General features: G+C 38.3%; 1 protein-coding gene across 4 annotated transcripts in view; it reads left to right on the plus strand.

Moving 5' to 3' along the window:
* CELSR1 (cadherin EGF LAG seven-pass G-type receptor 1) overlaps positions 1 to 14,571 on the plus strand; it is a 192,884-nt gene that overhangs the window by 60,218 nt on the left and 118,095 nt on the right. The gene's annotated exons all lie outside the window — the stretch shown is intronic.

A 14,571-nucleotide genomic window follows, 5' to 3' on the forward strand; every position in this document is an offset into this window, starting at 1 on the left:
CTGAGTGACTTTATCTGTATAATGCCTTACAAATTCTTCACAGTAGGCTGCTGAGTGGTCAGGGATTTCTCCTTTAGGGCCAGTATGTAATAGCCTTCTGGTCACTTAAAACAGCTCATCTGGATGGTTTCTTGCAGATGCAATGGTGGCAGCAAGGAACAATTTCTCTGCTGCCACTATTGCCGTGAAGTAGGCTTTCAAGTACACTCTTAATTTGTGCTTGGTCAGATTCGCTTTGAGTTCTCCACCAGCATTGCTCTAGTCTCTGTCTCACTTGCTTCATGGCCTCCAACTCCTTGGAAAATCAAGGGGCTGGTTTGGCTCTGCTCCATGAGAGGAGACATTCAGGAGCAATTGTGTCCGCTACCCTGGCCGTTTCCTCATTCCAGAGGTCAGCCAGAGCTTTGACAGAATCGGCAGCCAAGGTGACAGGAAAATTCCCAAGAGCCATCAGGAATCCATCCGGATCCATAAGCCTCCTTGGGCGGACCATCTTAATTGGTCCCCCACCCCTATGGAGGTGTGGAGTCCCAGGTAGCCTAAACCTGACCTGGTAGTGATTGGTCCATGGCAACGGAAACGTGACAAGTTTCTCCACACCACAAGTTTATATGCACCTACTCTAGATAGGACCAGCAATAGGACTGAGGCATAGTAGTACGTCTCCTGTTCAAATCTAATCAAGAGCTCCTGCTATTAAGATAAAAATGCACAATACCTTTCAGATATTATCCTGTTCTAGTCCTCTGGTTTTCTTTTGGCATTTTATACATAGTGAATGTGTTTGAAATTGGGGAAGGATAGAAGTTCAAATACACATAGAAATATAGTGCTGAATCAAGTGCTACATTGTAACCTAAGCATTATGTCTTAATCATAAAAACCCCAAGCCGAGATACTACAGTTATGTGTTAGAAATGATTTGGTAATGCACTTTTTCTAGTCACAATACATGACAGGAAGCTACCACAGTTGCCTATAAAAGCAAGTCCTAAAGAAAGGGACAAAGAAAGATTGATTTAGCTATGGTTGTCAATTCTGATTGACAAAACTAATTGTTCCCTGCTTGAGAATAGTAGAAGTTTGAAGAAGACTGAAATAGCTCTAAACACATCACAGAAAAGTAGCAAATTTGAAACAACCAGTCTCTTTCAAATGCATTACAATGAACCCACTCACCTCACAAATTCTGATTTAAAAGAAGAAGAAATTCATTAAAGACAGGTTAGGGAAACTGCAAGTATTTTAGAAATGTATGCATTCATTTATCCTCATTGTATACTGCCTGGGCTTCACATAGCAGGAAATATAATACAACACATTTCTATTTACAAGCCTGGATCATGTGAGATGTAAAACAGTAGAAAAATCACCTCTTAATACTCCATTACTCTAATTTCTCTTCTTAAAGCTTTTGCGCCATTAATCAGAAGATACTCAAGCAAGCCCCATCTAGTACCTTTAATTAAAAAAGTCTGCCTCTGCAAAGCTCTATCTACTGCTGATCCCTCTGTGTTTAGCTGCTAGCTTTTTAAAGCAGGGCAGGACAACAGATGTGTGTTTGGAAAGGGAAATCAGGAGACTGACATAATGACTACTGGAGGTGAACATCAAGCACACAGTTATTAGGTTTACTGAAGAACTGGGATAACGAGTCAGTTTTAAAAATAAAATAAAGTTGAGACATTTTTTGATTTGTGTCTTGTATTGTTGTATAACAAGACTCTGACACATCTGGGGGGACTTTTCTCCTAGGCCCCCTATGGTAGACTCAGTCCCAAAATTCTACCACGTCTCCCCTATTTTTGTTTAATAGTCATATAGTTGGAAGAAACCTCATGGGCCATCCAGTCCAACCCCCTGCCAAGAAGCAGGAGAATTGCATTCAAAGCACCCCCAACAGATGACCATCCAGCCCCTGTTTAAAAGCTTCCAAAGAAGGAGCCTCCATCATACTCCTGGGCAGAGAGTTCCACTGCTGAACAGCTCTCACCGTCAGGAAGTTCTTCCTAATGTTCACGTGGAATCTCCTTTATTGTAGTTTGAAGCCATTATTCCGCGTCTCCAGGGCAGCAAAAAATAAGCTTGCTCCCTCCTCCCTATGACTTCCTCTCACATATTTATACATGGCTATCATGTCTCCTCTCAGCCTTCTCTTCTTCAGGCTAAACATGCCCAGCTCTTTAAGCTGCTCCTCATAGGGCTTGTTCTCCAGACCCTTGATCATTTTGGTTGCCCTCCTCTGGACATGTTCCAGCTTGTCAATATCTCAATAATCTGCATCATGGTTTTACTAGATGATTGATTTAAAGCAGAGTATAGGTTCTGCATTCCTTTTTGGAAATCATAAATACTCTAAAATCATTTACCTGGGTAGCTGAGATAGTGGCATCTTTGCTTTCTGATGGCTCAATTTACACACATTTTGTTTCATGCACAATAGCAAAAAGATGCATAAAATTAACTTCAGTCTATGTGTGTAAACTGAGTGAGAAGCATAAATGAATGTCATGTTCAGACTTGGGTCCATCTCCAAGATATCACATTACATACATATGGGCCAATACAGGTACTCCAAAATCTGAAATCCAGAACACTTCTGGCCCCATGCATTTCAGAAAAAGGATATTCAACTTGTAATAGAAAATCGCAGATACCGCTATCAGTAAAGCAACATTGAAAGAAGAAAGCTGTACAGAGTATTTCTTAATTGTTAAAATTACATTCTACCTTCCATTAGTTAAAAGTACACAATAGTCATTCCTGACAGCATATTCACATATTTTCCACCATTACACTTAGAAAAATAACAAGGTTTAGCAGGCACCTAAGAGCTGTGTGATTCGACTATTTGCGCATGAAAACTTCCAAGGAGATAAGCAAACTGAGTTGCTGGTACAACACCCAGTCAAGACATAACAATAAAAACCACAATAAAAGCAGCAATAAAAATGACTAAAGAAGAGATAAGAGATAAAAGCTGAACAAACCAAAGATAGAAATAGAAATAAAAACAAACATAAATAAAAACAAAACAATTGAAATATAAAACAGTCAGATGGATATGCTCTGATGTGTTAGACCCAGTGACAAAAATCTGATTCACTTTATGTGACATATATTGTGTTTTTCTCAGTGTCCTGTCTAGTTCAAACACCCTAGCCATGAAAAGTAATTGGCAAACTTTATTTCTATGTTTTTTACATAGTAGCATCCACTTTACAGTATTGGATAAACTGTATGAAGGCATGCTTACACACCTTCTACATTGTATATATGCACATACACATAGAAGAATATTGTAAAAATTAAACTGGCACCACATACTTTGCAGATTGCTATTGAAATAACTATTAGCTCAGGGTTCTGACTGTAAAAACTTTTTCTTGGCATATTCACAATATAAAAGATAGACAGCAGAATTGTGCTCTGCTTTCTTTCTGGGTAGTGGACCAAAGACTGTGACAATAAGCATGATGTATTAGTTTGTAAGAAAATATATTCCTTATTGTTGTGAAAACACAAAGGCTATTGATTTCATCAAGAACAGTCTTTCAGCTATTTCAAATCTGAAAAAAAAGAAATTAAAATGGATTTGGGATATGTGACCTTTTCTAAGATCCTTCCAATGACACATGGCAACTTTGAAAAAAGAAGGGCATAATTAAGTAAGGATTATTTTGGGTTCAAGAAAGTAATGTTCATTCCAACAAAACACATCCTGTAAATATTTTACTCTCCAGGAGAGCCAAAACATCTCTGTTATAACTTGACAAAGTCATGGGCTTCAGTAGTGATAACAGGCCTTGTGGGAGGAAAAGAAAAAAAGACAAGGAAATTCTAGTACAATTTAGTAGGAGTATTTAGGACCTGCTTTACCCCCTTGAAGGTCAGGATTATCCTGAGCATATTTCAGTTAAGTCGTTCTTTTCAGTGTATCTGATGTGAGTAATTGGTAATCCATCCCCCTACAATGTTTCAGGACCAGCACTATGTTGGTGACCATTGGTTACAATTGTTCTTCCTTTCTTGGAAACTTGACAGACACTGGTAGCACCACTTTGAGTGAGTGTGTGTGTGCGCGCGCGTGCCTTTTTTCAAAGTCCTTCCTCTGAAATATAACCTACAGTACCTGGTATTTATTATTGAGTTCCCAAGTACTAACCAGGGCTGATCCTGCTTAGTTTCCAAGCTCAGATGAGATCTGGTTTCTTTGGTGTGTTTAGACCTAGAGCTGAGTAAAATGTTTTTGTTCAAAGTGTTTTTTGTCCAAGAAGATGTCAATCAGTGATTGCTAGTGAAGACATCTGTGTGAAGTTCTGTTTCATGTATTCAGAGGTTTACTTAAAGATTTCACATAGTCAGCCATTTATGTTAGATTTTCCAAATCTAATGTTCTACTACCATTCCCATCTTCTTGGGAATAGCTAATGGCAGGAGGTCATTAGATTACAAATGCTTGTTTTGTTCATATGTTTATTAAATAAAGATTTAGCAGTGATTATGCATGACTTGGAGCCCCCAGTGGTGCAGAGGATTAAACTGCAGAGCTGCTGAACTTGCTGATCAAAAGGTCGGTGGTTCAGATCTGGGGAGCAGGGTGAGCTCCTGCTGTTAGCCCCAGCTTTTGCCAACCCAGCAGTTCAGAAATATGCAAATGTGAGTAGATCAATAGGTACCACTCCAGCGAGAAGGTAATGGTGCTCCATGTAGTCATTCCGGCCATATGACCTTGGAAGAGTCTATGAATAACAACGGCTCTTGGGCTTAGAAATTGAGATGAACACCACCCCCCAGAGTTGTACTCAGCTAGACTTAATGTCAAGGAGAAACCTTTACCTCTACTTACTGAAACCTTAATAGGGTTAGTGATGCAAGCATATCTATGAGATGAGAAAAGGAAACCAAAATTAGGAACTGCAGTGATGTCAGGCACAAACCTTATGCATCATCAATGCAATTTGAGACTATTTTAACTGCCATGGCTCAATGTTATGAATTCATGGGAGTTGTAGTTTTATAAACTCTTTAGCCTACTGGTGTCTCCCCAAACTATAAATCTTACAAATTCCGTCTATTGGAGATAATAATGATCTATTCTTTGATATGACCATGTATCTTATCATGAATACAGGAAGATGTTACAAATAATTGTTTACTCACTTTTGTATCATTTCAACCTGGTATTATTCCTAAGATATTTTAAGCATTGATTCTGGGTTTCTCCTCCTTACATTTTTCTCTGCTCTTTAGTTTCTCTGGGGTGTCTAATACTCCTTTCTCAACCACAACTGAAAATTTTACTGTTGCCACTTTCAAGTCTTGCCCTTCATTTACTGTACATGCAAATAATCACTGTGTCACTGGAAGGCATCAACCTTTTGTAATGAGTTTAGAGTAATTATATTATATTACCCTGCAATCTTTTCTCCAGAAAAATGCTGTCAAAAGAAATACGTTCCTGTTGAAAGAAAAAATGACAGGCTGCTTTGAGTGTAAATCAGCATTTAGCCTAAAGGTAAAGGTTTCCCCTTGACATTAAGTCTAGTTGTGTCCGATTCTGGGTGGTGGTGGTGGTGCTCATCTCTATTTCTAAGCCAAAGAGCCAGTGTTGTCCATAGATGGCTCCAAGGTCATGTGGCCGGCATGACTGCATGGAATGCTGTTACCTTCCTGCCGAAGCAATAGCTATTGATCTACATACATTTGCATGTTTTCGAACTGCTAGGTTTGTAGGAGCTGGGGCTAATATCAGGAGCTCATCCTGCTCCCCGGATTCAAACTTTTCGGTCAGCAAATACAGCAACTCAGTGGTTTAACCCGCTACACCACTGAGGGCATCATGTAGGCAGCTTTTTGCCTACACATCTTATCAATTATTTGCTTGAATATATTAAACTATAGTTAGTGTGCTTCCCATTTCCAGTTAACCCTTTCAGTTGAAATACTTATACTGACACTCTGTAGTATACATTGTGCATAATTACAGTGGAGGTGGCTCACAGCCACCTAGTCTCGAAGATGACAACACGGCTCATGATTTTGGGCGAATTTATACAGACCAGTTCAGAGGATTTTTGCTCTGGCTGGTCCCAGAAGCAACCATGCACACTCTTCTGAATGGACTAACTGGGTTGAGACTACATTCACCCCACAGTTCCATGTGAGATGCTGCCATATCTGTTCCTTGCTGACATCAGCAAAGGGACCCATGGGACCAGGAAGAAGGAGGAAGCCAATCTCACCACCTTTATTCTGACCCTCTGTTGATGGGCCACTCAAAGCAGCCAGAAGCTCACACAGAGCTTTGTGGCCATCTGGGAGTGGTTACAGTAGCAACACAATCACAATCTGACCCCTATTCGCTGTGCTGATGAATTCAATAAAAAGAGGGTGGCAGCAGTGCCTGGTATGGAAAGTGGACCTCTTCAAATTAGACTGGATCCTGTTGTCCTCACAACCCCAAAGTTACAGAGTTAGTCTGGAGTTCCAAGCAAACTTTGGAGAATTCCCTGACTTTTCTGAACACAGGGCTAAGCTGAATTAACCTGGTTTACCCTACAGTGCAACAGGAAGTGAAGAAATGTCATAGGAACAGCAAGACTGAACTCAGTGTGAGTCTGGATCGTAATGCCCATGTATATGAACCCTCCTCTGCCACCGTCACCATCAATAAGTATGAACCTTCTGAAGGACATACCAACACAGGAAAGGGGCATAACAGAGGACACATTGTGAAGTGTTTCCTCAGATTGTAGTTCTAGCTTGGCTAGTTCAAAATACTGCCCAAGTTAACTAACTTGTACTACATATATTTTCCAATGTATCTTAAGTAGCAATTGTACTCTTTTTGTTTTGCACAAGTAAGCAAACCAGGAAATATCTAGCTAGACAGTGTTGCTCATGTAAGCAAAACAGCAAATATTTAGAGAGATATATTATAAACACTCCACTGTATTGAAGGTGTGACATACTAGCAGGATTCAGGAAACATCTGTATTTCTTTTTCTTCTTGAATTTGGATGTTCATCAGAGGCTCATCCATTCCTTGTCATTTACAGGCCTCGACATCTGATCATGTTTTTACTGTTACTTCCTGCACTGTAAATCAGTTTTTTTTCTGAGTCCATCTGCATGAGTTACAAATCTCAAATTAGGCCAGACATTGCTCATGGACATCTAAACAATATTCAGGGACCTGTGACTCCTAATTCAGAGTAAAACCAGTTAACCCAAGCAGAAGTTGCGGAATGCTCTGGAGGTCACCTTCACTTCGAGTTGGTGCAAACACATATTTTTCCTTATATCACTGGAAGGAATCGTTCAGCCTTTCAGATTTTATTGGATTGCAGTTTCCCGCCTCCCTCACCATCTAATATGATTGCTAAGAGCTGCTGTAGTCCAAAAAAATCTGGAGGCGACATGATTCCCACCCGTACCTTACATAATGAGCTTTCTTGAATTCTATAAAAGTTGTCACCACTGTATCCCTGTTATTGTAGTGTGTTAATAGGCATCTAATTGATGGTGGAAACTAGGCAGGTAAGTTAAGTTTATCACATTTTCATGCCTCATCCATTTTGTGCCTTTTAATTTTCTTCATCTGCTCTGTGCTCTCAGAATATTCTAAAGTGAGGGCAAATGATAAGAGATGACATATTTTAATTCCTAAAAGAAATGATGATACATTCTGCCAATTGTAGTGTGCCTACAATCAAAGAAGAGATCTCTTGCACACATTTTCAAGGTACACTTGTCAAAGCCTTTGGGCTCTGGATCTTGTAAATGACTTAATAGATGACTTCCTAAATAATCAGTTATGCATTTGTAAAAGACATATGATAAAGGTCTCTACACATTTTAAGTGAACACACTTGTTGCTTGCATCATCATGCTTATATGTATATGAATATTTTGCTTTTCAGATGCTTTGGACTTTGTTGTGTGCCTTCAAGTTGTTTCTGACCTATTGCGACCCTATCACAGGGTGTTTTTTTTGGCAAGATTTGTTCAAAAGAGATTTGGCATTGCCTTCCTCTGAGGCTGAGTGACTTACCCAAGGTCTCCCATGGTTGTGCTGGCTGTTGCTGTTGCAACTTTTACATGCAAAATACCTGAACAACCAAAGTTTATCATAGACTGAAATTTCATTTTGCCCAACATCAGTTCATATGGTCACACATTGTATAACCAGCTTTTCAGTATTCAGATGATGAGAGTAATCTACCTGGAATTGAAACCAAGTTTCATAATCTGGCACAATTGGGATTTAAAGTTAGCTATTAAGAGGTCTAGCATAAGTGAGAAACATGGAAATGAACCTTATACCAAAGGAACTTGCATTTGCCAATTTCAGTAATCTCATAACTCTCCATTCATCAAACCACGTGCTCGGTAGGTGGGTACAGAGCACAGGACTTCGGGCATCTCCAAAGTAATTGCAGATCAAAGGTCATTTGATGGAACAGAAGGCTTTGACAAGGAGAAGAGTTTTTAAAGCCTGCACCTTGTTTAACACTCCAGTGAGAAAACCCATTTGAGTGAGTGAGGCGGCTGCTTTGTAACAAGTCAGCAGGAGGGAAAGGCTGTAAACCAAGATTGACAGTGGCTAAAGAGGGAAAAGCAAAAGATCTGTTGTTATGCCAAGCAGCAGCTGCAATAGTACAGCTTCAGAGATCCCTGGAATGTAACTTCTTACAAGCCACTTGCATTTAACCATAAGAAAAGGAGTTGGGTGGGCAGGAGTTCATGAGGGAATAGAAAACAGTAGATACTTTCCCATTGATAAGAAATGACTTTCCTTAACAGCACATATTTGGGGATAGCTGGGGTTGCAAAGAATCTGGTCAGTGCTAGTGCTTAAATAAACTCAAATTGCTGCGGCACAGGGTCATTTTTTACTATAATAGTAACTTTATTTGTTATTGTTATTGGATGTGAATTGGTTTACTGCCAGTGATAGTTAATATGAAATCAGTTATACATGTATAACCAACAAACTTTTGTATGATTGAGATCAGTATGCCAGATAATTAATTTTGGAGCACCAATTATTGAGCAAATCAACATTCCTTACACATTTTAGCAGTCCAAGCGATATTGTTTACTGGTAGTAGTGATAACAATAATGAATTTGACTTCAAGATTGCTCTTATCTTTTTAAGTACTGCATAGTATAATACTTCCACTGGACACTAACTGGATTCATTCTCTGGTTGGAAAAAAGAACAGTAAGGAAGAAAGAACAGCATTCCAAAGGCATGATAAACAAACTTCAGAGAAATGTTATATATTTTTGGATGGCTGCTTCTAACCAATAAACCAGAGTCTTTTCTCTGTCTTTTCTCAATAGTATAGAAAGTGAAATTCTCTCCCCTCCCCCTGATTTCCTTTCCAAGTTGTGACTGTGTTATTAACCCAGTTACACTATTCAAGCTTCTTCAGAGGTCCTGTGTTCTGTGTGAGAGCTTAAATGTTGACATCCCATTTATGAGTTTTTTTTATAGATTTCTGGCCATAATGATCAAAGATAATAATGACTCATCAATTTTTTTTAAAATAAGTTAAAGATTCATGGTGAATGTTTAAGAGTGGTAATACGCTACTGTCTCCAAATGACTTACATAGGTGGAATTTGAAAACTGAAATAAGATAAGATAAGAAATAAGATAAGATATTTAATATCAAACTTGCTTTGAAGTACTCTTATCTTAGTGTCTGGATTCACATTTTAGGAATATTCACATTTTTCTTATACTTTCTTGTATTTGAAAATAATACCGAATGTCTATATATCCTGAAGGTATTAGATCCAGTCTGATCACAAAAGCTAAGCAAAGTCAAGCCTGGTACTACTTGAAAAGGAGACTGCCAGGGAGTTGTAAAACTGTATTCAGAGGAAGGAAATGCCAAACTAAAAAGGTAAAGGTTTCCCCTTGACATTAAGTCTAGTCATTTCTGTCTCTTGGGGGTGGTACTCATCTCCATTTCTAAGCTGAAGAGCCAGTGTTGTCTGTAGAAACCTCCAAGGTCATGAAGCCAGGATGACTGCATGGATCGCTGTTACCTTCTCGCCGAAGTGGCACTTATTAATCAAATCACATTTGCATGTTTTTGAACTGCTAGGTTGGCAAAAGCTGGGGCTAACAGCGAGAGCTCGCCCAGATTCAAACTGCCAACCTTTTGGTCAGCAAGTTCAGCAGCTCAGCAGTTTAACCCGCTGCACCATCAGGGGCTCCCTAAATTACAAACTACTTCCAAATAAATGTGTCATCATAAGTCAAAGATAACTTAAAAGCACACAACAAGAAGACTGTATAGTTGTTTCATTGTTATAGTCTTTCCTTTAGTTATTTTGCTGTGCCCTGCTCAAGTTGCATTGATAGAACTATACTTCCACACACTTAATCATTTCAGTAGAGCTTCTGTAAAAAAAACTTCCCAGTGGGATCCTTTTATTCAGTGTGCCAGTTGCTTTCAACGTATACCCACAGTGGCATGAAATAGGTTTAAACTGAAAGTCCCATGTTCAAGGCTAAGGTCACAGTCTTTCATAGTATAGATGTTTTATAATTTTAAAGTTCTAGTCTAAACTTGTTGTCTTTGAAGTAAGTTTCCTTCAGTCCAGTGGAACTCTCAGTAAGGATGCATAGGATCACAGCCTTAATGAAAAACCATAATGAAATATAGAAATATTATGTTCTCCTTTAATTCAGCATCAGTATGGCTGATATTCGTTATTATTCCCAGTTCAAATGAATTTCTTCAAATTCAGTATGCATCTTTGTTCGTAAGCATTTGTGTCAGTGTTCACGTTTGCAGCACTGTCATAACATCACTTCTGGGCCTCCATGACATTATTCTTCCTGGAAAGGCATTGATGACCCACTTCTAAGCACGATTGTTGCCACAACAAGTGTTAGGACTGGGTTGTATTAGCTCATTGCATTTTCATTCAAAGTGAGGTCAGAATAGGGCATTATGTTCTTTCACAAACACTCGGCAGAGGTGCCTTCCGATTTTTAACGAACATTTTCTTTCTTCTTCATAGATTTCTCACATGCTGTGGCTTATGGCAATTAGTCAAAGGCCAACCGTCCAGAAATATATATGATTGCATTGACTATTTTAAAATAAAGTCATTTCTTTTCTCTCTTTTTTGCAGTGCAGTTTGCCTTTAAGATTAAAAAAGGGCCACTTTTTGTAGCAGAGTTGAACAAAGCTCTCTTAAACGGATTTATATCTTGCATTTCGCTGCAGCCATCACTGTTTTCATTCATGTCCAATTTCCTTTTGTGCTCTTTTCTGGATGACAAAGCTGTATGGTGCCTGACGCTGTGTCTTTTATAGTGATTTATTAACTATGTCAGAAGAGATGGGAATGCTGGGAAGCTGTCTTGTACATTGTGACAGTTGATATTGATTATGACAGTTCCTGGACTCCAGTGGTTTCTCACAGTATTTTGAATAGTATTTTGGTCTTTTTGGTGTAGATGTGATGCACGTCAATGTGTTTTTCCTGATTGGTGGGCAGTTTCTTGTTACTATGTTTTAATTGTTGTTATGTGAGATGAGCTATAATAATAGATTGTGCAGAAAATAGCAAACTTATACAAGGAACAGGGAATGAGGAAGCAACTTGAATCTACTCCTTAAATGTCAGCTATTACAAAATAAGTATAAAATAAGTACCAAACTCCTTCAGAGTTTCTGTTCATTCCGCCTTTGAGTTCATTTATGTTAAGAAGTTTTATACAGTTTTTCCTTTGTGTTGGACTCCAGAGTTTATTTCAGCTTATGAACATAATTAGTGTTTATTAAAGGCAACAAGAATTTTGCCATATACTTAATGTCTCCTTTTTAAGTGCAATCCATATGTCAATGAGGTTGACTCCTAAAGGTTTACAGGCAGCCCCCAAGTTACAAACAATCCTCGTTTAGAATGGGTTATTGATCCTTCACTATGTTATCCAAACCTAGAAAAATTTATATAAATACATTTTGCTTCCAGGGTTACTGATCACTCTTTTCCTCTCAGCTTCCATCATATACAAGCAGTTCCCAAGTTACAAACATCCGACTTACAAATGACTCATAGTTAAGAGTGGGGGTGAGACAACAAGGAGATAAGTTATCCTTTGGAAGGGAAATTCACTCCTGAAAGTGTTACTGTCATGGGGAAAAGGGGTCTCTACTGAATTTTTCTCTCCAATCCTTGTTTTCACAGCAAGCAGAATTTTTCAAAATCTAAGTCTCACGAAGACAGAAAGTGAGGTGAAACCTTTTGAACAAGAACACAGATAGCAAAACAACACCACAGGGGTATTAGCCCTTCCTTATTCTATCTATCTATCTATCTATCTATCTATCCATCCATCCATCCATCCATCCATCCCGCTGGAGTTACACTGAAAAAATATACCTGTTCCAACTTACAAACAAATTCAACTTCAGAGCAAACCTATATTGTTTGTAACATGGGAACTGGCCTGTATATTGTTGTGGTACTTGGAAGATTGGACTTTACATCTGTCGTTTTAAAAAATGTGGACATTAAAAATATTAAAGCCTGGAGAAAGTAAAGATAGGAAAATTTGAAGCTTAAAAAAACTTACTAGTCTTGGCCATTTAGCTACTATGTAAACCTTTTGGACCAGTATGCTGCTGATTTATATATATACATTCACTCGCTTCACTCACTTTAGTCCTTTGAAGGTCAATCTTGCAGTTAATTCTTTCAGTCAAATTAGTGGCATTTTAAAAATAATAATTTTGTCTAGATTGAACCATCAATTAACTGTATTTGTATTAATTGATAATAGCACTGTTTCATTAGACCAAACTTAAAATAATTGAAAATATTTGAAATACTTTGTGTAAGAACTAATGCTCCTAGCTTTTCTATTTTCATTTTTTTAATTCAAAAGATTTGGGACTTTCTGACCCTCTACCAGCATTCGGTGTAGAGACTAGGGAGCCAGTGCAGTGTAGTGGTTTCAGCATTGGGCTACGACCAGGGCTCAAATTTCCCTTTCAGCAAACCAAACCAATTAGGTGAACTTGGCATATTGCACTTTCTCATACTCAGAGGAAGCAAAGGGCACATCCATCTGAACAATTCTTGCCAAGTAAATCCACAATTGATCGGGGCCTTAGGATCACCATAAGTCTCAAACAACTAAAAGACGCACACCAACAAAATTATCCTAAATGTGTTCTGTTGTTGCTTTTGTGAAAGTTTGAGCTGCATGAAATATGAAGAGAGTAGTAGGAAGAAGATAAAAGTTCCCTATTCTAGAAATCTCTTTAGGCAAAAGGACTAGACTTCTATATCCTTTTCTCTGAAAAGGATGTTTATGTCTCTTTTGGTATCTAGATAAACAGAAGGTAATTTTAATAAGATCTTTATTTTCTAAGTAAAATTGTTGTGGTGTGAATGAGGAGGCAACTCTGTAAAGCCACTGCCACTGATGCTCTGCTTATTGCAGTCCACCTCGGGAAGGAATACCTTTAAGCATTCCAGTTGTTCATGTTAATCAGGTTTCAAATGATTGATGCTCTACTGATTAACCAACAAGCAACTTCTAGGAATTTCTTTCTAGGCTTATCTGTGAAGACTGCTAAATGTTTCATTCTTGTACCTTCAAGTATTAGTTCACATTTTTATCCTAATTTTCTAAGAAAGATGTGCTTTAAAAATATAAAACAGCTTGCTGAATAATCTTTTAGGTACACTACAACACTATATCCACTTTACCTGTACTTAAAGGGAAATAAATGCATTACCCTATTTGAGCATGTAGATAATTTTTATAGACTTTTACCCTGTATATTTTAGTGTGTTTAATATATAATTGATATTTTTGTCGTTTCAGGAGCGACTTGAGAAACTGCAAGTCGCTTCTAGTGTGAGAGAATTGGCTGTCTGCAAGGACATTGCCCAGGGGATTCCCGGATGATTTGATGTTTTTATCATCCTTGTGGGAGGCTTCTCTCATGTCTCTGCATGAGGAGCTGGAGTTAATAGAGGGAGCTCATCCACCTCTCCCCAGATTCAAACCTGCGACCTGTCGGTCTTCAGTCCTGCTGGCACAGGAGTTTAACCCACTGCGCCACCGGGGGCTCCATATAATTGATAAATTATATAATTGATAATTATATAATTGATAAATTACAGGATATCATTCTGTTGTCTTCTGTCAATATTTTAAAATAGTACACAATCAACTCAGTTTTTGTATCTTTAAAGGAGACTTTGATAAATAGCAAACTTGTTAAACAACAAGTTTGCTGTTATCAAAAGCATTATATTTATTATTTAAAAATATATTAGGATAACTTGTACCACGCTTTTCTAATAGCAAAGAAAATAGGATATAAAATTTTAAAGACATTTGATAGAACAGGTCTGAACAAAGTGCAGCCTGCAGGCCACATGAAGTATGTGGATAAAAAAACCTCTTCTGGACCTAAAATGGTCTAGGAAAGCTAAAAAGCATGGTGGACATGCCCACCTTGTATTCCATGGAACATTTGTAAAAGTGGGTGCAGCAGGGGTTCCAATCCTCTAAG

This window comes from Anolis sagrei, chromosome 5 (assembly GCF_037176765.1).
Source record: "Anolis sagrei isolate rAnoSag1 chromosome 5, rAnoSag1.mat, whole genome shotgun sequence".
Lineage (NCBI taxonomy): Eukaryota > Metazoa > Chordata > Lepidosauria > Squamata > Dactyloidae > Anolis > Anolis sagrei.